The sequence below is a fragment of the Mauremys reevesii genome, linkage group 12, assembly GCF_016161935.1.
Source record: "Mauremys reevesii isolate NIE-2019 linkage group 12, ASM1616193v1, whole genome shotgun sequence".
NCBI lineage: Eukaryota > Metazoa > Chordata > Testudines > Geoemydidae > Mauremys > Mauremys reevesii.
This window is the reverse complement of record NC_052634.1, coordinates 22,010,112-22,036,932: the sequence shown is the minus strand read 5'-3', so window position 1 is coordinate 22,036,932 and position 26,821 is coordinate 22,010,112. Positions and strand designations below refer to the sequence as shown.

Genomic DNA, 26,821 nt, shown 5'->3' with positions numbered 1-26,821 from the left:
AACCAAAAAACCTGACATGTCCAGGAAAATACGTGTGTATGTTAACCCGACCTAAAGTTCTTTTTTAAAAAGATGGGCCTGAACTAGAAACGAGCTCCGTTTTACATGTGTGGGTCCCTGCCACTCCCCGGGGGTGTGCTAGGGTGACCAGATGTCCTGATTTTATAGGGACAGTCCCAATTTTTGGGACTTTTTCTTATATAGGATCCTAATAACCCCCACCCCCGTCCCGATTTTTCACACTTGCTGTCTGGTCACTATACGGTGTGCACATGTGGGGTCCCAACTGCTCCCTGCCCCCCTCATTGAAGCAGGTGTGCAGGGTTACTGCCCTGGGAACTGCAGGGCACCAGTGGACATGGGGCTGGCTGGAGGCAGGGCAGGGGCTGACTGGAAGTAGGGTCTGGCTGCAGGCAGGGCAAGGGGTGCGGGGCTGGCTGGAGACAGGGTGTGTGGGGCTGGCTGGCTTCAGGCAGGGGGGTGCAGCAGGGGTTGGCTGGAGACAGGGCAGGAGGTGCGGGGCCGGTGGTGTAGGGCTGGTGCGGGCAGGGGGGTGTGGGGAGCTGGCTGGCTTCAGGCAGGGCCGCAGGGGGTATGACAGGGGTTGGCTGGAGACAGGGCACGGGGTGCGGGGCTGGTGCAGGCAGGGGGTGCAGGGCTGGCTGGAGACGGGCTGGTGCAGGCAGGGGCTGGTGCAGGCAGCGCAGGGGGCGTGGGGCTGGCTGGAGGCAGGGGCTGGTGCAGGCAGGGCAGGGGGTGCAGGGCTGGCTGGAGATGGGCTGGCTGCAGGCAGGGGGTGTGGGGCTGGCTGGAGGCAGGGGCAGGTGCAGGCAGGGCAGGGGGTGAGGGGCTGGAGGCAGGGCAGGGGGTGCAGGTACAGAGGGTACAGCCCACCCTGTACGGTAAGTGCCCCCTCCTCCCTCTGTCAGCACCGGGGTAGCAGCAGCAGCCTGGGGCTTGGGGGCTATTTAAATGGCCCAGGGCTCCCCTGCTTCTACCGCCCTGGCCCTGTAAATAGCTGTGGGAGCCCTGGGGAAGCGGCGGGGCTCTGGGGGCTATTTAAAGGGCCGGGGCGGTAGAAGCAATGGGAACCCTGGACTTTTTAAATAGCCCCCAGCGCCCCGCAGCCCTACCCCAGCCCTATCCCAGCCCCTGCTGGGAGCCCCAGGCCCTTTAAATTGCCCCCTGGGGAAGCCGGGCCACCCCAGTGCGGCGAACCGGCTCTTGCTGGTACACGGTACCGGGGCTTGGGCACAGGGCCCTCTTAGGGGTGGGGCCCAATTCAGGGGAATTGGGAGAATCGGCCTAAAGCTGGCCCTGTGTGAGGGTGGGGTGGGGTGGGGTGGGGTGGGGTGGGGCAGGACTTGGTCCCATTCTGGGCACCACCAAAAATTATCCAAACCTGCCGCCCCTGTCCAGCCCAACCTTCTGCTGATGCACCTCAGCCCCCACCCCTGCAGGGTTTGAAGCTTCCATTGCTTAAACTCCAGGACACTGAGGGATTTCAGCTCCCCTTTGCCCAGAGGGAACCTTCACCCCACTCCCAGCCAGGTTCTTGTCCATGGGATCACTGTAGGGGGCTGGGTCCCGCTGGGTCTTTTCTCTCTCTGTGACAGGCCAGGGTGCAATAACTGGGGCATCGGAGCACCCAGGACCTTCTGTGGGGCTGCCATTCCCCTTCCCCTTCTGTGGTCTCGTCTGTCATTTACTCCAGCCTTTTTTCTGTCCATTGTCAGCACCATCCCAAGCAAGCTGCACTCACCTCAAAAAGACAGTGTCCCCTGGTGGGTGTAAATCACTGACCTCCCTCCTCTCTGAGCACTGACTGCCCCTCTGTTTCCTGGCCTCTCAGTCTGTGCAGATGGGACCTTTCCCTCCAGTGCTGGAGGATTCTCCCTTCTCATCTACCCTTGTCCCAAGCAGCACAGCAGGTGGGAATCTTACATGTACTGAGGTGACTTACGAGCAGAAACCCCCCCAGACCTTCCATGCAATTGGCACTTGCCCCTCACTCCGCAGGATTGAAGCTCCTGCAGGGAGACTGCTGGGCCACATCTCCTCTGGGCATGAGCAAAGCAGCAGGGTGAAAAATGAACCTGGAGATTGAACCCAGGACTTCATACATGCAAAGCATGTGCTTTACCACTGAGCTACATCCCCAGATAGCCTTTATTTGCTATGGGTTACACCAGGGGTAGGCAACCTATGGCACGCGTGCCAAAGGTGGCACACGAGCTGATTTTCAGTGGCACTCACACTGCCCAGGTCCTGGGCACCAGTCCTGGGGGCTCTGCATTTTAATTTAATTTTAAATGAAGCTTCTTAAACATTTTAAAAAACCTTGTTTACTTTACATACAACAATAGTTGGTTATATATTAGAGACTTATAGAAAGAGACCTTCTAAAAACATTAAAATGTATCACTGGCATGCGGAACCTTGAATTAGAGTGAATAAACGAAGACTCGGCACAGCACTTCTGAAAGGTTGCTGACCCCTGGGTTACACTCAGAGCCCTCTTGTTTCCAGAGCACCCAGTGGCCTAAGAGCAGCCTGGGGGACACATTCCCTGCTCTGAGGGGCAAACCTGCTGTCCTGGAGATTGCTGGTTCTTAGGGTCACTTTGCAGCAGGGCCACATTCGATGTGTGGGGCAGAGAGTGGGTGCCCTGGACTCAGGGTGCAGAGATACACTCAGCCCTCTCCCCTGCATTGGGTGGGGGGTGCTGCCACCCCCTGCTGGAAGGTAATGGGAGGGGAGGGGCACTGTGAGTCGCTCAACACCTGACCCTGGTGGCAGAAGTGCTGTGGGGAGCTCCAGGTGTTTCTAGGATCTGCTATTGCCACCTGCCTGTGAAGTCCAACTTTCCCCAGCACATTCACTGCAGTGCAATTGGGTCACTGTTTCCATGGCTGAGCAGCAAAGAATCACTCCCAGTTTCCCTTCTATCTGCAGCAGGATTAGCTTGTGTCAGTGGTTAATGAGGTGGATCTAGTTGTAGATTGTTATTTATTCCCCACCTTGACAATTCACACAGTCCCTTTCCTACTCAAATCCCAAGCACCTCGGTGATCCTGGTAGCAGGGGTTGGGGCCTGAGATTTTCAGGGTCCTTTTTCCCCTCCACCTGGAGTGAACTCAGCTTTTCCCCCATCCCAGACAATCCATGAAATAACAACAGGGGCATAAAGAAAGAGGGGAGGGAACATCTCACGGCCAGGGCTGGATGTGCCCAGGGCCCCCTGCTTGTCCATTGTTTCCATGGAATTTGGCCCCCTGCTTTGCACAAGGGACAGAGAAAGATCTTGCTGTTCCTGTGTCTGTGCAAGGAAAATTGTGCTTCCCTAGGAAAGAGAGGCAGGAAATGGCCCCATGATGGGACAATATCCTCAGGATTAAGACCTAAGGACTCAGGCTGAGAACTGATGTAACTGCACTCATCTGGGATTTAACAAATTCTCTTCCATGGAGCAGGGCCAGATCCAGCGTTTTTGGCACCCCAAGTGGAAAAAAAAATAAAAAAGCTGCAGCTCTACCTCTGCCGCTTTTGGCCTCAAGTCCTTCCCTCTGAGAGGGACGAATTGCTGCTGCAGCCTCCCCTTTACATTGACCGCCCCAGGGACCTGCTTGCTGTGCTGGTGCCTGGAGCCGGCCCTGCCATGGAGACACTGGGAAGATGGGGGGAATCAGGAAAATACCAGGGATTTGTTTATGTTGTAAGTGAAAAACTGAAGCAGTTTTGGTTTAAAGTCACTTTCCCCTGACTGGGAATTGAACCCAGGCCATGGCAGTGAAAATGCCAAATCCTAACCACTAGACCACCAGGGAGGTGAGAGTGTTGTTTTTCTTCTCATTTATGTTACACTTTCTTAGGCTACTTTCTAGCCAATTTCTGAAGTTGTTCCATTGTCCATTCCCTGAGGGGCTAAGAGCAGAAAGCGCAGGAATCCCTGTACTCAGGGTCACAACCTCAGCCCAACCCAAGCCACTGAAACAAACTCAAATGATGCTTCCTCCAGCAGGATCACAGAGCAACACAAAGAAAACCCATCAGGAACAATCCTCCTCTGCCTTCATTTACCCCATCGCAACCCTCTCAGCAGCCCACTCTTGTGGGAAGGACACTGAGCTGATAGGAGCTCTGGCATAGACACCAAGGCAGGGGCGTTGCAGCCCCTCAGTGGGAGCTGATCACATTCTGACTCTGGAGGAGGAGGGAAAGGCCATGGCCACATGATGGGGCCAGTATGTACCACAACATGGTTCTTTTCTGTGGGATGACTCTGAACACTGACTGATCTCCACTCCCTTGTGTTTGAAGAGATGTTTAGTTTTGCACTTGGGAACCTGTAAGGCTGAAGCAATTTTATGGATGGTGACACTACGATTAAAGGGTTATTTAATGTTCTCGAAATTGTTAAAAACACTGAGCTTAAACTGGAACTGCCTTTTGTTAAAGGCTGGTTTCCCCACGTCAGTTCCATAAGCTCTGCTAGAAACACCCTGGCTTCTCTCCTGCCTCGGTGGAAACTGGAGGGAATCGTCCCCTGCTGCCCTTGGCTCCAGGCTGGTTTTTCTGGGGAGGGGACGTGGAATTGATTTGTTCGCTGTTGAGAAGGGAGCCAGGCCAGTTCTCAGGGAACGAGAACTCCCAGCATCTTCCCAGCCCAGCCCAGGCTGCTGCCCTGTCCCAGCCTCTGTTCCCCTGGGGGCCCTGCGTGTTTGACTCTAGAGCAGGCCGGGAGCAGCAGCTGAGGCAGAGGACAGCCTGGGCCGGGCAGATAAGAAGGAGTTTAGCAAGCAAAAAAGGTAAAATGGCAGGGGAGTATTACCCTGGACTCGACAGCATTTCCCCATTGGTCTGTCTGCTTTGGGGCAGGGACAATAACACGTCCTGCTGCATTCGTGATTTCAAAGGGCGGTTTAGGATTTTCAGTCTCACACACGGTGCACAAAGCAGGACTCAACCTTTGGCGTAAACTAAACAAGCTGCTCACAGATTCTGGCAGCCACAATGAGCATTTGGGTGAGAGCTCAGACCTGCCCCTGTCCCAGAGGGAGACAGGGGTCATCTGTGTGGGGACTGGAGCACTGACCTACCCGCTCCTAACTCCCAAACGTTCAGTAACTCTGTTATCAGTGCCTGTGAGTGTAATTTAAACCATAAGAAAAACCTCACTGGGCTAGACCAAAGGCCCATCTAGCTCTGAACCTTGTCTTCTGACAGTAGCCAATGGCAGGTGCCCCAACAACCAGGCACCACTGGGAGTTGAACCCAGGATCACCTGTTTACAAAACAAACGCTTTAGCCAGCTAAGCCATGGTGCCTATGGCTAGCTAAAATATAGGGTCATCTCACACATGACTCCGTGCTATCAGGGCATGACAAGCTTTGCTTGTGTTTGGATTCTGCAAAGCAGAGGAGCAGGTGACGTTTTCCTTGCAAGTTGTGTGTGAGTGAATCTTTGGCCAGGTCTGCACTACAAAGCTGTTTCAGCAGAATTATATTGCTCAGGTGTGTGAAAAACACACTGCTCCTTCGGTCGGCAGCTTGTGGCTGGTGTACACACGGCAATGCCATGTCTGGCGACAAAATTACCCTGTTTTGGTGACAAAATAAAATGACTTCGATGAGAGGTCTAGAGCTTTTTGCAGCAAACTTAAAGTGTCAGTGTAGACACTGCTGTTCATTATATCACCATAACTGGCCTCCCCCAGTATCCCACAATGCCCGCTGTGAACTCGCTTGCCCTGCATTCCTGCTACAGAGCCATGGGCCCCTCCCCTTTCATCGCTCTGGGAAGTTCTGACAGCTGAGCCTGCTGCTCTGCTCTGGCAGCCAGGAGCAAATCACTGCCGTGGATGCTGTTCTCTCCCACCCTGCAAACACAGAGCAGGGTGGCCGGAACTTCCTTACATTGGGGAGGCACTGGCATCCAAACTATGACACCCCCATGACACCCCTTCCCTCGAGGAGGCTCTTACCTTCTAAACAGGGACGGCTGTTTTCTAGTAAAATCAGGAAAAGGGAAGGAGAAAACTCGAAAGAGGTTCCTCCTGGCACTCACGTACGTGAACCCGAATACTCTCTCAGTCCTCAAAGAGAGACCTGGAGAAGGAGACTTGCTGAAGCAAAGCCACAGGGGTCTCTGAGGTTTCCCTGGCCCCTCGCCCCTGTCCTGCCTGGCTGATGTCAGCATCTCTCTGTGAGGTCACCACCTCCCCACCACCTTTGACCAATAGTCTGAGGTCCTGCAAAAGGCCTTTGTGATGTCACTGCCACACCCCTCCCTTGCTGTGCTAATGTCCTGCCCCTGCCCAGGCACTTTGGGGGTTTGAGCTACTCCCTGTGGATCACCCCACTGAAGGAGCGTTCGTTCTAGGCAGCAAGTCGGCTAGACAGTAAAACATCAGACGCTGCTCCCAATGCTACACTCAGTTTTTCAGAAATTAGTTGACCTTATGGCCAGAAGAGACCATTAGAGCATCTAATCTGACCCCCTGCATATCACAGGCCTCCTGTATGACACAAGAGCTGTCCTGAAATGGGTCTATGGAGAGGTTATGACTGGCTGATTAGAATTATGCTATCTCTAGATGTGTATCATTTTTTGTAGTTGATGTTATAAATATTGGCTCGATGCTGCCCATATTTCAAACTTGTGCTATGCTTCCGGGGAACACCCCAGACAAGTTGGTGTCAGTTCTGCCTAGCCTGCTTGATGGCCCATTAAGGACCATCAGCTATACAATCGACCCATTGGGAGATGGCAGATACGCCTTGTGCCTCAGCAAGGTATGCAGGGACCTGCCTATGGACAGAACTCTAAGGTTTTTCTATGTCACATGCTGGATAAAGTGTCCTTGGGACAAAGAAAGCAAAGACCACATGACAAGAGACTATAAAATGCTCATGCCTCGTCTCCATCTTGTCTTCAATCCTGCTTCATACCTCTGCAGGGACTTTGCTACATACTGAAGCTCTCTAAAAAGGACTGATGACCCATCCCAGCTGTGGGTGGACTCCAGGGACTTGATTTACACCTGCAGTTTGTTCCATCACTGCTATAAGCCTGAACCAAGAACTTTGCCATTACTATATGTGAAGGGTTCAAATCCTTGTGCAGTTTATATAACAACCTGGTCTATGGATTGTGCCAGCTCTTTTCCAGACCCAAAGTCCAGAGTATGGTCAAGGGACCAGAGGCCTAGCAAATCGTGATCAGCTAAGAGAAAGCTGGGTAAACAGAAAGCCTTGCTTGCTAAGATAGGCCTGGTCAGCAAATTGCCAGGTGTTGGAGCTAAGAACTAAAGAATTGGGTCTTATTCAGAGTTGCAGATTGAGCAAAGAATCCCTTTTCCTATTGTGTTAGTCTCTTCTGTAGGGAGACATTCTTCCCACAGATCCAACCTTGAGTTTATGAGAAGTTGGCACATGTCAGTATAAGATATGGCATCCTTCCACCTCCCTTCCCAGGAACCAATGCCTGCCTTAAGACACACAAAAACAATCTTTATTGCCATATACTTTCACTGTTTCTTTGCTTTAACCCCTAGGAATGTACCTGTTGGACAATCAAAGGAGTTGCTCCATTCCTTTGGACCCCAAATCAGAATTCAACATAGATATTTTATACTACTAACATTTTATCAAAGTATTCATTAAATGTTAACTTGCTAACTTGAGACCATGGGTGGAGACATTATGTAACCTGTTAACCATTGGCTGCTGTGCTATCTTGTCTTGCTGCAAAACCTAAGCTGGGGTGTGGCACTTCCTACCCCATCACTTTCCCCCGCCCATGGAAAACCTATATATTTTATTGTAATCAATTGACTGACAGTGCCTCTGAGCCTAATAAGCCAGGTGACACTCCGCCAGCGCTGTCATAAACTCCTTTGCTTGACCTCTATATGGTGTGATTTACGTCCTTCAGAGAACAAAGAAAGAGCTGGAGGCCAGGTGAGCAGGTTGCCAGGGAAACAGAACAAAGGACAGAAGACGAACAAAAGGGCCTGGCTGAGTTGGGCTGTTGGAAGCCAGGAGTCTGCTGGTTTGGGGACTCGAGGGGAGAGCCCAGGCTCAGAGTTCTGGGTCTCATGAAGATGGACGTTGCTGAATCTTCCTGCTTCCTGTGCTAACACAGAACTTTCCCAGGCTGGATTCCAGACCACTAATAAACCTTCTGTTGTACAGCGCTGGCTGAGAGTCACTGGTGATTGTGGAAGTTGGGGGTGCAGGACTCCTTTGCGGGCGGGGGGGGGGGTGTAGGGCTTTCCCCGGTGTCCTGCTAAGGTGACTCACTACAGGAAGCTCCTGGCATGGAACAGGGGGGCTGAAAGGTCCAAGGTCAGTCCCAGGACGTGCTGCAGGCAAGGAGGTTTCCCCCAGTGACAGCGTCCCCTGGGTGGTGTCACACTGATGAGGGCTCTGCCTGGGTTTGGTTCAGAGCTGTTCCAGAGCACGGAGCCTGGGTCAGCCCCCAGCATGTGACCTGCAGGCTCCACTCTGGCAAAGCTCCCTGTCCCTGGGCTTTGGCATCACCAGCCCCTGCTTAGTGACTAGGGGTCAGTTTAGGGGAGTGATTCCCAAAATGTGGGGCATGCCTCCTAGGGGGGCACAGAGGAATGTTCATGGGGGCACCTCAGGGTTGAGCCAGCCCCCATGGAGGGCAAGGAGGGAGCACCACTCAGCCCCACTCTGTCCCAGGTCTTCACTCAGCCTACCCTCAGCCTGATCCTGAGCCCCTGGCCCAGCTGTGACCCCCTTCCCTGTGTCTGCACCCCTCTCCCCAGCAAGCCACAGCCCCACTCCCAGCCCTGGTTCTCGACCGCAGCTTCCAGGGGGCCACAGCCATGGATAAGAGGGCACAGTGTGAAAAGTTTGTGAAAAGTCGGTCCTCAATTGCTTCTATGCAGTCCAATAAAAGCTATTCCTCACCCACCTACCCCCTATCAGGACCGACTAGGTATGTTCTGCTGCCCTTCACTCTTGCAGGAAGGATAATAACATTTCATTCCACTCAATCCTAAAGTGATTTGTAACCCACCACCAGCCAAAACTGGTCATTTTGGGAAAGTGGCCCCATCTAGGCCCACTTGGCTGCATATCTAGGCAGACTAGATGTGTCTATGCAAACACCGTCTGTTCCTGAAGTCTTTCTCCAGCTCCTCACTAGATGTGAGGGGGGAGCTCATTCAGCCCCTGCCTCCGCTTAGTATGTAAAAACTCCATGTTGTCCCTATCTCTGCTGGCCTTAGATTTCTCCTCCTGTCCCTTTTCTAGCAACTCACGTGAGGTAGCTGAGTGGTTAAGAAGATGGGCTGCTAATCCATTGTGCTCTGCATGCATGGGTTCAAATTGCATCCTCATTGGCTATGTTTAGTTTTCACCTCTCCTTTATAGACAACCATCTCCCCCTTTGGTACAATGACAGATCAACCAATGTTGCTTCTTGCAAACAAAAACCTTCTCAGAAACTCAGACCCCCCTTGCTTTAAATTAAATGTCTAAATCTCAGATTTCTAAAAAAAAATTTCTCTAGTGCTGTATTTCTTAGTTTTTATCTCAAAAGGTAACATCCTCATCCTCTCCCCCAGACACCCTGGGACCTGCCCAAATTATTAAAATACCCCCATCCTGAGCAAGGCCACAACCGTGAATCAGAGCTAGTGTCTAGGCCAAGGTGTTCTGAAGGAGGCAACTCAAACATTTTCTCCCTGCTTCCCTTGGCAAGGTCTGACTGAGAAAACAAAATTCCCCAAACTGAAAATTTTCTGCTGAAACACCCATACTAGTCTGTTTGGGGACTTTGATTTGAATGTATTATTATTATTCTCTTCTCATTTATCTCAGTTCAGTGTTTGTCCTCCAGATGTGTTTACAGGTATTGAGTTGTGGGGGAGAGAGGCTAATTCATAATGTCTCTACCCCCCTTTCATAGTTTCTTCCAACTTGCTAGGAAGCTCCTTTGCTACGATGTGACTCAAGCAGTGTCCATTGTCTCTGTGCTATCTCGGAGAAGCCTGCATTGTACACCGTTCCTAGGATAGTCCTCGGGAGTGTGGATCCCTTCAATGGGCCAGCAGCGAGTCTGGTGCCTCCCTTGTCACACCTGAAAGGCTGGTGGGGGGCATTTCCCAACCTCATAACATATCTCAGTAACACACAGAGTAAAACTTCATAACTTCCCAACCAATACGAGCACACACAATCCAACATGATATTAATGTTCAACAGATCAAGACTTTTGAAATGACACCTCACCAGGCAGACTTTGTACAAACCATCTCATCATTATATGAGAATGGTGAATATGGGGCTTGCAGGTGCTGCTTTGAGCACAGCGTGCCACACCTGGGCTTACACTGCAATGGAGACGTACCCTTAGAGTCCATCTCTCCTGGGAAAAAGATGGCAGCAGGGCTGGCCTGGGTCATCTGACTTGGGCTCATGGAGCTAAAGCTGAGGGGCTAAAAACTGTGGTGCAGATATTTGTGTTCACACTGAAGCCTGGGTTCAGAAACCCTCACCCCTCATGGGGCCTCAGAGGTTGGGCTCAAGCCCATATGTCTGCACTGTAATTTTATAGTCTTGCAGCCCAAGCCCCATTACCCTGAGTCAGCTGAACTGGGCTTTGGGACAGGTGCCCTGGGCCTGTTAATCACAGTGTAGACATAATGTTAGGATATGACTTCAGTGGAATGAAACACCCACGGCTGGCCCATGTCATATTAACCAAGGTCATGTGGCTTCAGCTGTAAAGTTGCAGTGTCCGTGTCTGGGCTCAGGCTCAGTCCCCTGCTCCAGGAGCCCAGAAGGGGGTGGGAGGGAGTTTAGCGAGTGGAAATGGTGAAACCACATTGAGGGAACTGGACCACTGACCTATCAGCTCTTAACACCCAAACTTTCAGTAACTCTATTGTCAGTGCCTGTGAGTGTAATTTAAACCATAAGAACAGCCACACTGGGCCAGACCAATAGCCCATCTAGCTCTGAATTTTGTCTTCTGACAGTAGCCAATGCCAGGTGCCCCAAAAGCAGCACTGGGAGTTGAACCCAGGATCTCCTGTTTACAAAACTGAGGTTTTAACCAGCTAAGCCATGGCACCTGCTGTGATTTAAAGCCTCATGTCTGCCCACACCTGACTCTCTGCCAATCCCCACTGGGCCCTGACAAGCTTTGCTCGTGTTTGGATTCTGTAAAGCAGAGGAGCAGGGGAAGGTTTACTCCCGCAGTGCGTGAGTGATTCTTTGCCCAGGTCTACGCTACAAAATGAGGTCGGTGTAATAACATTACTTAGGGGTTTAAAAAATTTACATCCCCCTCAAGCAATGCAGTTATATCAACCCAGCCCCAGTGCAGACAGCGGCTCAGCTGTCAGAACTTTCTGGAGCTATGAAAGGGGAGGGGCCCAGCCTCTGTAGCAGGAATGCAGGTCAGGCCAGTTCATGGCAGGCATTGTGGGATACTGGTGGAGGCCAGTTATGGTGATATAATGACCAGCAGCATTTACAATGACAATTTGTCGCTTTAAGTTTGCTGCAAAAAGCTCTAGGCCTCTTGTCAAGGTGGGTTTTTTTTGTCACCAAAACAGGGCAGTTTTGTCGCCAGACATGGTATTGCAGTGTGTGCGCCAGCCACAAGCTGCTGACCGAGGGAGCGTTGTGTGTTTTTCACATACCTGAGCAATATAATGATGCTGAAATAACTTTGTAGTGCAGACCTGGCCAAAGATTCACTCACACACACACAGCTTGCAAGGAAAACGTCACCTGCTCCTCTGCTTTGCAGAATCCAAACACAAGCAAAGCTTTTCAGGCCCCAGTGGGGATGGCAGGGAGTCAGGTGTGGGCAGACACTGTATTTTAGCCACCCACAGGCACCAGGGCTTAGCTGTCTAAAGCACCTGCTTTGTAAACAGGAGATCCTGGGTTCAACGCCTCGTGGTGCCTTGTTGAGTAACTGTTGGGGCACCTGGTATTGGCTACTGTGGGGGGACAAAACACAGAGCTAGATGGGCCTTTGGTTCAGCCCAGTGTGGCTGTTTAAATTATACTCACAAGGCACTGTTAACAGAATTACTGAAACTTTGAGAGTTAAGAGCTGATAGGTCAGTGGCCCAGCCTGTCACAGATGACCCCCCCTCCCTCTGGGACAGGGGCAAGTCTGAGCTCTCACACCAAATGGCTCATTGTGGCTGCCAGAACCTGTGGGCAGCTCATCTAGTTTGCACTGGGGGTTGAGTTCTGCTTTGTGCACTGTGTGCGTGAATGAAAATCCTAGACTGCCCTTTGAAATAACAAAAACAGCAGGATGCATTATTGTCCCTGCCCCAAAGCAGACAGACCAATGGAGAAATGCCATTGAGTCCAGGGTAATACTCCACTGCCGTTCTACCTTGTTTGCTTGCTAAACTCCCTCCCAACCTTGAGGGCTCCCAGAGCCCGATATTGAGCTTGAGCCGAGATGTCTACACTGCAAATTTACCACCCCACGGCCCTAGCCTGGGAGCCTGCACTGGCACAGGGCAGCCGTGGGTGTTTCATTGCAGTGTGGACATAGCCTAGCATTATGTCTACACTGCCATTAACACACCCAAGTCACTATTCTCAAACCCTGGGTCAGTTGATTCAGGCTTGTGGGGCTTGTGCTGCAGGGTTATAAAATTACAGTGTAGACACTTGGGCTTCAGCCCAGCCTCCGAGACCCCACGAGGGGTGAGGGTCTCTGAGCCTGGGCTCCAGTTTGAGCCCCAGGAGCCCAAATCAGATCATCCAGGCCAGCCGGGCCAGCAGGATTTTATCACAGTATAGATGCCCTCTCAGGGTATGTCTATACTGCAATGTAAGCCCAGGGTTAGCAGAAGTCATGTCAGCAGCCCCAACACATAAACATAAACCACGAGGGAAAGTCCCACCCCCAGATAAGCTGGGCAGTGTCCTTCTCCCTATGGTTCATAAGTCCAGCAAACAAAAGTCCTTTAACATGAGCCATCCCCTACCCTGCACCCCACTCACAGCTGTTGTCCTTAGTCAGTGCAAGCCCAGAGATGCCTCTGTAGAGTTCACCTGCCATCCTGGGTGGAAAAGGGGGAAATAAGAAGGCACCGTACTCACTATGTTGTCTAGGGACTCACTCATCTCTCCACAACCACCCTGTCCTAACGTTGGTCTAACACCTAAATTTTAGTATTGAGACCCAGAGCCTGGCCCACTTGGCTTTAGAACCCCTGTCCCCTGCCTAGCAAGTGCTATTGAACTGAGGGTGAGTCCCTCAATTGGGGTCTGCCAAGCACAGTTGTGCTGCCCTCGATTCACACAACAAGGATAACAACCCTTGATTTCTCCTGCCCCTATAACATGGAGACTGGGAATCCAACACCAGCCACAAGTGATCATTTCGGCAAGTAACCCAACCTATTTCCAACATACTGTAAAATCCACATGCAGACTCATACACGAAACCTTGCAAGAAAATCTTCCTGAGGGGGTCTGAAGCACCTGCTGCTGGAGGGAAGGAGGGAGCTGTGGGTTGGGATTGAGGAGCAGCGTGAGGAGAAGGGGCCTGTGGGTTGGGATTGAGGGGCACTGGGAATAGGAGTTGGCTGTGGGCTGGGACAGAGGAGAAGGGTGAAGAGGAGCAGGCTCTGGTTGGGAGTGAGGAGCAGTGAGCATAGGAGGGACTGAGGGTTGGGACTGAGGGGCACTGGGAAAAGAGGGGACATGGGTTTAGGCTGAAGAGCATCCTCATTTGGGGATCCAGCAGGACAGGGGAAGGCAGCAGGTGATTCTAATTCCTTAGGGATTTTCAGTTGTGTTTATGTGTGTGTGTGTGCAGGAGAGGAACATGTTATATGCCCAGAGACCTTTGTTCCTCCAGGCTGCAAGGACAGAGGGGCTGTCAGGAAGTTGCCCCTTCAAACCCACACACAAAAAGGCCCTTCTGAGGAAAGGGAAAATCCTGAAGAGAAAAAGTAACAAAGAGAACATAAGAAAGACAGTTTAAGATCTTTGTAAGTAGTTTTTCACCTGACCAGAGACTTGAACTCTGGACTCTCAGATTAAAAGTCTGATGTGCTACCAACTGAGCTAGCCAGGCTGAGAAAGCAACAAAACAAGTTGGTGTAGAGGAGAAACTATTCAAGAAAACAAGAGTGGGAAACAATAGGGGAAACCTGCTGCTCTCTCTGGCCCGGTCAATACTACGAGTTTATATCAAATTTAGCAGCGTTAAATCGCATTAACCCTGCACCCATCCACACAATGAAGCCCTTTAGATCAATATAAAGGGCTCTTAATACCGGTATCTGTACTCCTCCCCGACGAGGGGAGTAGCGCTGAAATCGGTATTGCTATTTCGGTATTGCTATTGCCAGCCCCTGCCTCCAGCCAGCCCCACACCCCCTGCCCACAGCCAGCCCATCTCCAGCCAGCCCGTCTCCAGCCAACCCTGCACCCCCTGCCCTGCCTCCAGCCCTGCACTCCCTACCCTGCCCGCACCAGCCCCTGCCTCCAGCCAGCCCCACACCCCTGCCCTGTCTCCAGCCAGCCCATCTCCAGCCAGCCCTGCACCCCCTGCCCTGTCTCCAGCCCTGCACCCCCTGCCCTGCCTGCACCAGCCCCTGCCTCCAGCCAGCCCCACACCCCCCTGCCCACAGCCAGCCCATCTCCAGCCAGCCCCGCACCCCTGCCCTGTCTCCAGCCAACCCCTGTCGCACCCCACTGCCTGAAGCCAGCCAGCCCCACACACCCCTGTCTCCAGCTAGCCCCACACCCATTGCCCTGCCTGGAGCCAGACTCTACCTCCATTCAGCCCCTGCCCTGCCTCCAGCCAGCCCCATGTCCCCTGGTGCCCTGCAGTTCTCGGGGCAGTAACCCTGCACACCTGCTTCAATGAGGGGGGCAGGGAGCAGCTGGGACCCACACATGTGCACACCCTAGGGTGACCAGACAGCAAGTGTGAAAAATCGGGACGGGGGTGGGGGTTATTAGGATCCTATATAAGAAAAGGACCCAAAAATTGGGACTGTCCCTATAAAATCAGGACATCTGGTCACCCTAGTACACCCCCAGGAGTGGCGGGGACCCACAAATGTGAAATGGAGCTCGTTTCTAGTTCAGGTCCATCTTTTTAAAAAAGAACTTTAGGTAGGGTTAACATACGTCCATATTTTTGCAGACATGTCAGGCTTTTTGGTTCTTAAATCGCCATCTGGATGTACGGTAACCCTATTGGTACAAAAAATACATACTGTGGCACATCCCTTAAATCAGAACTTTTTATAGGGAACCGGTTGCTAAGAAATGAAAGACTTTTTTTTACTTTTTTTTTTTTTAGTCATCCCTGCCGGGACCCCACCAAAAATGTTTGAATTGGGCCCCGCACTTCCTAAAGCTGGCCCTGCCAGCAGCCATGGGTGGCGGGGAGCCCCCACAGCCCCACCCCACTGCGTATGGACCCTGCAGCTCCCAGCTCCTACGAGTGGACCCCAGAGATCCCAGCCGCTGTGGATGGACCCAGGATTTCCCAACAGGCATTGATGGCGTGAGGACACTGCAGCCCCATGTCATTGCTAATAGATCCTGCAGCGCCAAAGACCCTGGAGCCACAGGCAGCCCTCAGCCGCCACAGGCAAGAGAGGGAGCCCCCAGCTCTCAGACACTGCAGGCAGAGCCGGGAGCTCCCAGTCACCAGGGGGTGGTGAGGAGAAGCCGCAGCCCCCGGCCATTGCAGATGGCCTGGTAGCTCCCAGCCACCGCAGGTGGATGCCAGAGCCCCCAGCTGCCATCGGGACCCCACGGCCCCTGGCCGCCATGGGCAGCGAGGGGACCCCATGGCCCACGGCTGCCACGGGCAGCGAGGGGACCCCATGGACCCCGGGTGCCATGGGCAGCGAGGGGACCCCACAGCCCCCGGCTGCCACAGGCAGGAACCGTCACCCAGTGACCGGCAGAAAACAGCAGCGCGCGAAGGCATCAAGCAAACTCTCAGCTTCTGCTGCCGACACTCCTTCAACTGGCTCTCGGTTTGCCCTGTTCACTCTGCGTCGCTGCCGCTCCACGGCATTGTCCTTCACCCTGCTGCTGAGAGCTCCTGTGTCGCCACTTCCCCTGCTGCCACCTGCCTGTCTCCTGCAGCCTCCGCGCGGCCACGTAGTGGGGGAACCTCGCTACAAGTGCAGCCTGGGCAGCCTCTGTCATTGCAACACCATGGGCAGGGCGTGAACCACCAGCTGGGGGAGACTAACGCCCTGCCCCGCCCCTTCCACCTGAGGCCCCGCCCCTTCTGCAAACACCCCTGTGCCCGGCGTACACCAGCCCTTAGATCCCTCTTGGTATTTCAATGCAGGCACTGACCTGTGAGAGGAAAACATCAGCTCACAAACACAGAGACTGAATTCCCCACATTTAATCTCGCTGCACTTTCCAGAAAGTCACAACATTCATTTAGTTCTTGCTAGGACAGAGAAAAAAATAAGTGACACTAAGTTTTTGGCTCACTTAAATAAAATTAAGTATTTAATTAACATAGTAAAAATATGTCCTGATTCCGCTAAATAACACCATAACATGAAATAAGAAGAGACAAATCTTGTCAGTGACGACTAATTTCGCAAATGACCTTCCCATTATTAATTTCCACACCGCCCCCATTGGAGGTCTGGGCACCTCCAGTGTCACTGCTCTGCATTCACCTTACCCTAGAATTGTTCTCGGACATTCCAAAATATGGAAAATTGTGCAGTTCACAATGTGAACAGTGACCCCCGGCTCCTTCCTGCACCTGCTCTACATTGCTCCACAGCAGCTTCTCCCCCTGCAGAGTCACCCCAGCACTGTAGTGCAGCCGCCCAGGGTTTTGCAAAAAATAATAATACAGAGTTAGGAGGAAAGTAAACATTTGTGAGTTGTGGAAATAGCAAAAGGCAACAGTTGTGGTGTTACAAGAAGGCAGTTTTTGGTTTAATAATAAAACCCAGTTATATAAATGTAACTGTATGTGCAGCTCTGTGCACTCACGTTGGATGGAAGCTTAGTAATTAAATTATACAAGAGGGTCAGGTAAAGTGGCTGCTACCACCACTGTGTTTTGTCCCGAGAAGCCTTTACAGCCATTCTGAGGGGAAATGGGCCCTTTGCCCACAGAGATGGTCCATAGGGGACGGCTGCAGGCAGCAGGCGGAGAGATAATCTCATCAAAATAATTTGACTCCTGGGTAATGTAAGCAATATCACTAAAGGAATGTCCGGGGTTTCTACTGGCACTTAACTTGCCTGCCCCCGGCTGTCTCTGGTTGTACAAGATGGATGTGTAATCGGGGTACAGTTGTGTAAAAAAAAATTATTGCAGTGCAAGGGCTGTTAGACAAAACAAACTGTTGTGTGTAATTGGGTAAGGATTTAAAAACCTAAACTGAGACTGATGGTGGGTAATATAATGTTATGAAGGTTAAACTATGGAAGGAATGTGCGTTTTCCCAGGACGTGTGCAGTGTATATTGGAGAAGGGGTAAAAGAAATGCAAACAAAACATGGTACTTAATTCAAACCCTATTAGGGCTCCAAAGGAAGCCACAATAGGCTGTGGTTTCTTTTTCAGGTCTGTGTGTTTTGAAGCAGAAGATGAAAGTGGAAAGTAATCAGAACTCAGGTGGAAGTTGATTATGTCCCTTTTAAGACAGTCTCTGAGCTGCTGATGGCTTTGGATCCAAAAGCAATCCCGAAAGCCTGTATGAATGCAAATGACCTAGCTGATGGGGGAAGGAGAGAACTGCCCATCAGTGGCAGCACAAAGGAGCTGCAAATAATAAATACATCTGGTCAGCAAACAAGCTACTGGAAGACTCAGATTGTGGCCCTCCAGGAAAGGGAGGTGAAAAAACAAGTCAAGTCTGAAAATAAGGGGGACAGGTTAACCCTAAGGAGTGTGTGTGTGTGTGTGTGTACAGTGCTAAAGCTAAATCTAAAGCTGTCTCTCAGCTATTACCTAAGGATAAACTTAAAGCTTAGTACAGCAGAGAAACTATTGCAAACTGGGTCTGTTGTACAAGAGGGGAAACTGAGGCACACCACCTCATGAATTTCATAAATGACCAGCGAGTGGGGTAATTCACTATCTGACTATAGAACAAAATAAGGACAGCCTGGAGGTAATTATTCTGTTTTTCCTGCAATTAGCAAGGAAATTTGTAAAAGGAAGTGGTATTATTATTATTAAGCACTAATCTGTCCCCACCAGGGGCGTGTGTAGAAATTGTTTCTTTTGTTTTTCAGACACTCTACAAGCAAGCTGGTGCCAGCAAAAGACTAACCCATAATACCATGGATCTATGTTTTGTGTTGTTTGTCTGTGGTGTTTGTCTTGTTGTTAGCATTGTTGTGTTTCAATGAACAGAAAACCTCATGACATGGGTGGGGATGGCTTCAAAGGGCTGACCTGGGGGAAGATGAGTATGGAAATTCAAAATGCTCGACTAGGAGGCCAGCACCTGTGTAATAGCTACCGTGGTATCTAGAAGTGAATCAGCAGCTAAGGTGGGCCCCACAAGCCGTATGGGAATAATGAGAAGGGGATTTGCTCACTGGGAATCAATGGAGGGGTGTGTAAAATGGTGTAAATCCAGAGAAGATGTTTGAATGTGCCCCTCCCTGATGGCCATGGAGAAGCACACCCAATGGCCCGTGGCAAGGGGTGGACAATTGGGTGTACTGTGTATGAGGTGTTTTGCTGGAAATGTACATATTACTGGGGGCACAATTACACCAGCCCCTAACCAAATTCCACACTACACGCTGCTCTCTGGCGCACAGATAGATCTGTGAATCTTACTGCTGTGAATAATCGAACCAGCGCATACAGCCTGATTCCACACCATGTGGTTAAATTGGTTTGGACAATAACCCATTTCTCTGTGGACATTCAATGGACTTATGATATGGACAAAAGCATGAAAACCTGCAGCGGCAGCGTATTGCAACTGCCAGCAACTGGACACGTTAAGAGCTTGACCCCGTCAAAGCAGGAGAGGAGGTGTTTCGGTGGTGGCCGGGATGTTGGACCATGCGGCAGTGCTCAGGTCTCTCGGTGTAGCTGTGGATTGTTACAGCGGCTGGTGTATTGCTAAGTATACTTGTGTTACGTTGCCTATGGAAATAACCTAGAAGTAATGGAGTAAGCCCCTCCCCCCTGTACTAGACAACCTGGACCCAACCTTCCCGGGCCCACTATAGTGGGAAGTCTGGAACGCTAATTGGAAAAGGTGTGGCAGCCCCTACAAGAGAAGGTGCAGGGCACTGCACTACGCACGGGGCAGTGGGACAAATGGAATATCAGCACCTTCCACCTGGATGCCTGGCCCTATCAGGAAATGTGTCACCATATGTCCTATGCTTTGCTAAGGGGGAGAATGGGAACAGGGACACAGGCAAGGCTCTGTGGCGTCAGGGCTGGGATGGGGACACTGAGGAAGGAAACTGGAATCGTTGCTTGCTACAAGTTTAATCCAATAAACATCTAATTGTTTGCACCTTGGGACTTTGGGTATTGCTGCTCTGTGTGTATGCAAGAAGGACCCGGTAATGGGAGGGTGAGTGGATAAACCCTCTAACACTAACTAACATCTAACACCCATTTGAACCTCTTCTTTTCACACTGTTGCTCATCTCAGGTTCTGCTTTGTCTCCAGACAGATCCATTCTCTTTCAGAACAGCCTTGCACTTTCCGTCTGTTTCACTCACTGAGGTGTCAGAGTGAACACTCCCCTTCCCTCTAGTCTCAGACAATCTCTAGTATTAACTGTTTGCTACTGATGGGTTTAGAAAGCATTTGTCAAGATGCCATTTCTGGGGGATTTTTCCCAAGATCCAGTATTTTGTGTTCAAACATCTCCCAGCTTCCTTGGTGAAAATAAGGCCAAGGTTTTCTTGCAATATACAGGAAAAGGACAGTTTTTCACCCCAGATGGGACTCAAACCCACAATCTCTGATTTAGAAAGCCATTGCCTTGTCCATTAGGCCACTGGGGCCCTGACAAAAGAACAGAAATTCTATCTCCTAAATGCATATTTCTCATATTAACTTGGAAGCTAAATACCCTCTTTCTGCACCTTACAGAAATGTCTGCATCCCCTGGCAGCGAGGCTACTGGGCAGGTCGCTTACAGAGCTGAGCCCCACCTTTCTGCCAGCCATCTTTAGAGAAAAATGCTCTTTCCCCTGACAGCCACACAGAGCTGCCTAGCATCCCGGGAGCCTCCCTCGTGTTCTCCTGCAGAAGCCGCCTGCCGGTGTGGGTGGGAAAAGGGGACCAGGAAGCACTGCAGCCTCAGGTCAGGACAGGAGGCCCTCGCCACGCCCAGGCCTGCCTCTTGCCTTCAGCCCAGGTAGTCAGAGGTGCCGGGGAGCTCCCTGGCAGGCCGCCGCTTCGCCTCAGCCACCTCTTGCCTCATGGCCTAGGCTCCTGGTCACCGCCTTGCTTGAAGGCCCAGAGGGAAAGGAAACAAGCACATCTTTAGCAGAGGATGGTTTTGATCCATCAATTGCTGGGTTATGGGCCCAGCACGCTTCTGCTGCACCACTCTGCTGGATTTTTGCAAGTAACAGCCAGCACCCAGCCTCTAGCCTCCACACTACACCTGGTGAGCACTAGTACTGGCAGGCAGGTGCGCAGTCTGCTAGGCAGCAGCCTTGGTAACAGAAGATTTGTATTCATGTGTCTCTGTGGTGCAATGGGTGAGTGTGTTTGTCTGTTAACCCCCAGTGGGCGCTACCCTTAGCTGCAGGCTGCGGTCTCAGGGGTCAGGGGAATTGATAGTTTGCTGCTAAGAAGGGAGCCGGTGCAGCCCTCTGGTGCTCTGCTCCGAGCATCTGCCTAGCCCAGGCTGTCCGCTGGCCTTAGGTGCTTCCCCCTCCATGCTCTGGAGCAGGGGGTCTCATCACAATATTTTTGGTGGCCTCAGAGTGTGGCCATGCCTGCAGATGTGTTTCCTGGAGCCCCCGGCAGGCTGGGTGGTACATGACGCCGATCCCCTGCTGGTAACACCAGCAAAAGCCAGTGCATCTGCCTGCCAGCACTAGAGCTTGCAAGGTGCTAGTGTGGATGCTGGAGACTGGGTGCTGGGGACTGTGAGTGAGAAGCCAGCAGAGTGGTGCAGCAGAAGTGTGCTAGGCCTGTAACCCAGAGCTTGATAGATCAAAACCATCCTCTGCTTTGCCTGTGCTCAGGGCCGGCTTTAGGAAGTGCGGGGCCCAATTCGAACAGTTTCGACAGGGCCCTGGCACATAGGCGGTGAGTTCTATGGGCCCGTGGGGCCCAGGCTCCACCAATAATCCTGAAGCTGGGCCCAGCTCCACCAATGTTTGGGCCCCAGGCCCTGTGCTTTGGGGGTCCCCACGTCGCACTGCCGGGCACTCTCACCGCAGCGGCAGCTCCCGGGAGAGGCCCCAGCAGCGACTGGGCTCACAGCCCATTGGCCGGGAACCCCAGCCAATGGGAGCTGCCGGGGGCGGTGCCAGAGCTGCCTGGCCGCGCCTCCACAGCAGGGAGGGGGAGCGAGCCACCGGCAGCGTCTGAGCCCTGGGCAGAGCAGCAGCAGGGTCTGTCCCTGTCAGACAGACACAGCCGGTGAGCTGTGGGGGCAGCCAGACACAGAGACACAGCCAGGAGTTGTGGGACAGACAGACACAAGGACACAGCCAGGGGGTGGTGGGGACAGACAGACACAGCCGGGGGTGGTGGGGGCAACCAGACACACGGACACAGCCAGGGGGTTGTGGGACAGATAGACACAAGGACACAGCCAGGGGAGTGGTGGGGACAGACAGACAGACACAGCTGGGGGTGGTGGGGACAGACAGACACAAGGACACAGCCGGGTTGGGGGGTTGGTGGGGACAAACAGACACAGCTGGGGGTTGTGGGACAGACACACACAGCTGGGGGTGGGCAGCCAGACACACGGACACAGGCGGGGGGTTGTGGGACAGACAGACACAGCCGGGGGTGGTGGGGGCAGACAGACAGACACAGCCGGGGGTTGTGGGACAGACAGACACAAGGACACAGCCAGGGGGTTGTGGGACAGACACACACCAGGACACAGCTGGGGGGTTGTGGGGACAGACAGATGGAGCTGTGGGCGGGGAAAGGAGCAGCAATGGGCACCCCGGGGCTGGTATAAAATACACAGGATGGGGGGAGCTTCCTGAGGGGACTATAGCAACACCCCCCGCAAAGCAGACCCAGGTTGCAGCTGGCTCTGCCCATCACTGCCCCCACCCCACACAGACCCACACAACCCTCTGCCCCCTCGAGAGACTCCCAATGACCCCTGTGACCCTGTCACTCCTCTCCAGAGAGCCCTCCCCTTTGTGCCAGCCCACTCCCCTCCCCCACTGCCTCCCCTCCTCCAAAGCTCCCTACAATCTCCCCCTTTGCCTTCCGCCCCCCAGCCCAGCCCATTCCATTGGCCGGGAGGCTCCCAGTCTAGTGGCTATCAGGGCCCATGGGAGCTGCACCTGAGGCAGGGTGACTGCTTGCAGTTGCAGACCTGCCTGGCTGTGCCTCCACAGCACAGGGAGGGGGAGCCACAGGTGAGCAAGCCCTGGTCATCATCATCATCACAGGCCCAGTAATTCTCTGGATATTTAATTTCACTGAGGCAAAATGTGTGCAATTTTATGGGTTGAATGATTGAATGACATAATACCCACCTGCCCGCATTGTCCATCACTAAGTCCAGTAATTTTGTCAAGTGTTTGTTGCACAACATGGTGGTGCCTACCCCTACCTTGTGCTTCAGGGGGTGATGGGGTCCAGGGCAGCCTGTTATAGCCTGTTATAGAACTACCTGATTAGTAATTGGATATGTTGGCTGGCATCTTTTTTTACGTGTTCGCTCCCCCTCATGTTAGAACCTGGCTACACCACTGGGGAGGGGAGCTTCCTAGACCTGTGCAGCTGGGGCTTGGGTGAATTTTGTGATAGTCTGCCCCTCCCCAGCTACCACCCTGCAGTCCCCACTCCTGCACCATGCTGGGCAAGGGGCAGCCCCATCCCCAGTGAGGCTATGGTGAGGGGTGGCAGCAGGGGAGGCCACACGTGATGGCAACCTCCCCCCTCGGTACCCACCATAGGGGAGGCGAGTGGGCTTTCTGGACCTGAGAGGGACCCTAGGAGCATGTGCAGTGAACTGCGGGGGAGAGGAGGGGTCCCTCCCCTGGAGCTTGCTGCTGCCAGGGAGGGTGGAGGGGAGTCCTCTTTGACCCTAGCCCTGGGGCAGCCTTTCTGCACCCCAAGTTCCTTATCCCCAGCCCTGCCCCAGAGTCCTCACCTGACAGGAAAAACACACAACTTAAATTTGGTGGTCAGTTTAGAGTCTCATAGAATATCAGGGTTGGAAGGGGCCTCAGGAGGTCATCTAGTCCAACCTCATGCTCAAAGCAGGACCAATTCCCAACTAAATCATCCCAGCCAGGGCTTTGTCAAGCCGGGCCTTAAAAACCTCTAAGGAAGGAGATTCCACCACCTCCCTAGGTAACCCATTCCAGTTTTTCACCACTCTCCTAGTGAAAAAGTTTTTCTTAATATCCAACCTAAACCTCCCCCACTGCAACTTGAGATCATTACTCCTTCTTCTGTCCTCTGCTACCACTGAGAACAGTCTAGATCCATCCTCTTTGTAACCCCCTATCAGGTAGTTGAAAGCAGCTATTAAATCCTCCCTCATTCTTCTCTTCTGCAGACTAAACCATCCCAGTTCCCTCAGCCTTTCCTCAGAAGTCATGTGCTCCAGCCCCCTAATCATTTTTGTTGCCCTCCACTGGATTTTCCAATTTTTCCACATCCTTCTTGCAATGTGGGGCCCAAAACTGCACGTAGTTCTCTAGATGAGGCCTCACCAATGTTGAATAGAGGAGAATGATCATGTCCCTCGATCTGCTGGCAATGCCCCTACTTATACAGCCCAAAATGCTGTTAGCCTTCTTGACAAAGGCCAGAGGAGGGACTATTAGTGCCTGTGCGGACTTCTGGGAAGTGCATGGGGTGGAAGGGGATGCTGGGATGCTCTGGAACCACTCCTTCAAAGCCAGTCAGGACTCTGGGGGAGCCTCCTCTCTGAGCAGACTATCTCCAGGGCAAGAAGCTTACACCTCCCTGGGTCTGACCTCAGAGCATTCAGCATGCCCTTCCACACCATGCACTTTCCACAGTGAGTCGGCCCAGGCGGGGTCCTGGGGTAGCCAGAGGTCCCTGCACCCCAACTCCGCAGTCAGATGCAGGGGCGGCTCTAGAAATCAGGCTGCCCCAAGCAGCGCCGCCCTTCCCCGGTCCCGCAGCGGGAGCTCAACCGGAGCTGCGGGAAGAGGGGACCCGCCGCAGTCATGGCTGCGGCAGGTCCACCGGAGCCAAATGCCGCCCCCCCGGGAAAGGGCCGCCCCACGCGCCTGCTTGGCGCGCTGGGGTCTAGAGCCGCCCCTGGTCAGATGTGACTCTCAGCCAGACTGTAAAACAGAAGGTTTATTAGATGACGGGAACACAGTTTAAACAGAGCTTGTTGGTACAGAAAACACAACCCCTCTGTCAGGTCCATCTTGCGGGGCGGGCAGCCCAGAACCAAGTTCTGGGTCTCTCCCCATTTCCACAGCCAGCTCCAAACTGACACTCCGGCCTCTGTGTCTCTTCCAGACAAGGAGGCCACCTGATCTCTTTGTCCCCAACACCTTCAAGTAGCATCTTACAGGGGAAACTGAGGCACCCACACAGTATTCAGAGAAAATATTAAGAATATTCCCACTTCATCACAACAGGTGCAACAAAATATAATACCGTATATTGAAGTAGGCAAGTGCTGCTTCTGACTTTCCACTTTTAATTGACCCTTGTAATCTTGTGGCGCTGACGCATTGTAGCTTCATTTTATATCGGCTTACAGGGTGGGATCGGGGGGGGCACCACCATTTTGGGCCCCACAAAAAAATTATACAAACCTGCCGCCTATGTCAGTCGGTCCTTAGTTTCTGCTTGGTAAAGGCAAGTCAGTGGGGTCCATCCGTCGGAAAAAGAGTCCCAGGACTTCTTGCTGGGCGCCAGGGTCCAAAAGCAGCACATTCCCTCCTGGAAAGGGCTGTGTTTCAAATGTCCGTCCAGTGCGCATTGAAGGGAAGGATCTGCGTGCCTGGGAAGCTGCGTCCCTCCAGAGGCACTTGAGAAGCCAAAGGGGCCGTGGGTGAGTTTGTGATGAGGTGAGTCTGAAGTGTGGAAGGGGGAGGGTGGCAAGAGGAGGTTTTGAGAGAAAAAAGGTGCTGCTGAGCTGGTAGGTGAGGGCAAGGTCCCAGGCGGGTGTTGTGTGAGGAGCTGTGTAGGCCCAAAAAGGCATCCGGCATTCTCCTTCTACGGCCACTTCCCTTCGCACCCCGAACTGATGACTTTCACCTCCAGAGAGACAATTACCTCGCAAGGACACGCTGGCCCTAGCCAAAGCCTCTCCCTGGCCTTCCGTCCCCCGGCCCAGCTTCGGAGCCTGAACGTGGGGGCACGTTTCAGAGCGGCAAAGGGAAATAGGCTGGCCAGGGGCATGAGGACAATGGCCCAGACAAACGGGGAGGGACTTGGTCCAGGGGTGGAGGAAGACAGAAAAAGGGACAGGCATGGGATTGGCTTCCTCTATTTTTTCCTTTGCTCAGCATTTTACCTGTGACTGTAATGGGGAGACTTGAGAAATACCTGTGGCCGCTGGCAAGGTAGGTGGCCGCCCCGAGAGCGCAGAGCTGAGCAATTTTTGCTGGGCTGCTGCCTGCGCCTGCAGCGCCTGGCCGTGATCGTATAGTGGTTAGTACTCTGCGCCGTGGCCGCAGCAACCTCGGTTCGAATCCGGGTCACAGCATTAATTTTTGGTGGGGAGGGGCTATCCTGCAGCACGCCTCGTGGCTCAGCCTGATGGCGTCCGTTTGCAAAGAGAGCCATCAGCCGGTCCTTAGTTTCTGCTTGGGAAAGGAAAGTCCGGGGGGTCCATCCGTCAGAAAAAGAGTCCCAGGACTTCCTGCTGGGCGCCAGGGTCCAAAAGCGGCGCATTCCCTCCTGGAAAGGGCTGTGTTTCGAATGTCCGTCCAGTGCGCGTTGAAGGGAAGGATCTACGTGCCTGGGAAGCTGCGTCCCTCCAGAGGCGCTTGAGAAGCCAAAGGGGCCGTGGGTGAGTTTGTGATGAGGTGAGTCTGAAGTGTGGAAGGGGGAGGGTGTCTGTCACGGAGTGTAGGGGAGTCAGGCCCTGCACCCCCGGGCTCCCTGCCGATTCACAAGGACTCTCAGCCAGCCAGTAAAGCAGAAGGTTTATTTAGACGACAGGAACACAGTCCAACACAGGTCTTGCAGGCACAGATAACCGGATCCCCCCTGTTAGGTCCATCTTGGGGCCCCGGAGCCCCACAGCCCCCCTTGGGGATCAGAGCCCTCTCTCTCTGCCTCCCCTCTTTTCCCTAGCCAGCTCCAGTCTGCCCAACCCCCTCCGGCCCTTCCTCTCTGCCCAGCTTCTTTCCCGGGCCAGGAGGTCACCTGACCCCTTTGTCTCCAACACCTTTAGATGCACCTTTGCAGGGGAGGTGCTCTGGCCATCAGTTGCTAGGAGACAGAGTGTCAGGCATTCCGTTGCGCAGGCCTTCTGCTTTGCTAGATACTTAGAGGCCTGCACCCAGCATTCCCAGCCCCCAGTACGAACAGTCCCACTTCGTAACACCTCTCCCCCCTTCGAGACCGAACTGAGCGGGGTCACTCCAGCCAGTGACCTGGGGAAGTTCGAACCCACCTACATTCCCATGGCTGCC

The 26,821-nt window shown here is 53.0% G+C and overlaps 2 non-coding genes across 2 annotated transcripts; both read right to left on the bottom strand.

The window, feature by feature from the left end:
• Positions 1-3,754: 3,754 nt before the first annotated feature.
• On the bottom strand, positions 3,755-3,827 carry TRNAE-UUC. Its single transcript has one exon. It is a non-coding gene; the product is annotated as a tRNA-Glu (tRNA).
• A 1,426-nt stretch (positions 3,828-5,253) lies between these two features.
• Positions 5,254-5,327, bottom strand: TRNAT-UGU. Its single transcript has one exon. It is a non-coding gene; the product is annotated as a tRNA-Thr (tRNA).
• Between the last annotated feature and the right edge of the window lie 21,494 nt (positions 5,328-26,821).